This window comes from Palaemon carinicauda, chromosome 38, assembly GCF_036898095.1.
Source record: "Palaemon carinicauda isolate YSFRI2023 chromosome 38, ASM3689809v2, whole genome shotgun sequence".
Lineage (NCBI taxonomy): Eukaryota > Metazoa > Arthropoda > Malacostraca > Decapoda > Palaemonidae > Palaemon > Palaemon carinicauda.
Genome location: NC_090762.1, coordinates 22,599,483 through 22,601,065, shown reverse-complemented (window position 1 = coordinate 22,601,065; position 1,583 = coordinate 22,599,483).

Here is a 1,583-nt window from a genome sequence, read left to right as displayed (position 1 = left end):
ATTAATTCCTTTGTTTCTCTCGACCTTTGTGGCAATGATTAACTGCTTTGTCCCTCTCTTCGCTTTCCCAGTTGCTCCTTTGTATGGCTTTTTGTTCGGGCCTTCCTATTTCGTATTTCGTACCTTATCTTTTAAATCTTTGGCTGTGTGCTTGCTTGCGTGCGTGCGTGTGTGTGCTTGTGTGGAATGTATGTGATCATATCTGGTATGTAGCATAGAAGGGTTTCAAAGTTATCAATGAACAATTTAAAGTTACAGAGAAGAACAATAGAAAAGTTGCATTCGAGTTCTAAATGTGTGTATGAGTATATATATATATATATATATCCTAGTGGCATCTAAGAATCGAAGACAACATTTCTCCGGAAAATTTGAGCTGTAAATAGTTTTCAGGTTAACAGGGAAACTGCTTTTACATTTCTCCATTTATCATTTCGCGTCGACACGTGTTTCGAATAAATTTTCTCATCTATATATATATATATATATATATACATATATATGTGTATATATATATATATATATACATATATGTGTGTATATATATATATATATACGTATATATATATATATACGTATATATATATATATAGAGGTGTATACATTTATTTGTTATATATAATTTATTCATATTTATATAGGTTGTTTCGTCTAAAAGGGATATATTACGAGCCCAGACAACAATTTCTCGATATCCTAAATATTATATACATAACTGGACGTTTGTTCTAGCTTCATTTCTTCCATCGTCTAATAACTAATACTTCTTAGTGCATCTCAAGCTCGAGTTTAGTACTGAATGTCCTGTCTGTCCCCACAGGGGGTCCTTAAGTCCAAATTTTTAAACACTATCTTATATGTTAAATAGCGCTTTTTTATGGTTGGCACAAAAAAAGTTTCGCTTTTTTATGGTTGGCACAAAAAAAAGTTTCGCTTTTTTATGGTTGGTAATTAATACTTTATGAAAAAGAACCTATAATGGTCGTGCATATTTTTGTAAAATACTCAAGAATCATTTGAAGTAGAATATCTGCCTGGTGCACTTAGCAGGGGATGGGAGCCAGTCTGTAACCTGTACTTAGAAGCAAGTGTCTTATAGGAGTATATCGGGTTGCTACCGTGTATAAAAACAACACAGATTATCCCACGTCTCGTTTATTTTGTAATTTAATACTCTTATGGCATAAGTTCCCCCCTTTTTGGGGGAAGAGTGCGGGTTACTTTTGTCATTGTACCTTATTCGTTGAACTGTAGGTATTTCTCAATGGTCTTTGCAGCACCTACTTTTTAGCATATTATATCTTCCTTTCTTCCATCATCTTAGATATATTTTTGGAGTGTGAATGCAGGATTTCCATGAATGGGCTCCCTGGTCCATGAAGACTAAGTCACTGTTTCTGTAAAGCAGGTTTTAGATTTTTTGGTCTGAAGTGAAGAGGGTTTGTTAGTCTCTTCTGGCCAGAAATGTAGTAACTTACAAGTGTGACTTGCATCAATTTCCATTATTTTTATTAAAAATTCTGAGAATGTAATTTACCTCAGTATCTGCTTCCCTTTGAAATTAATTGAATAATCTTATAGAT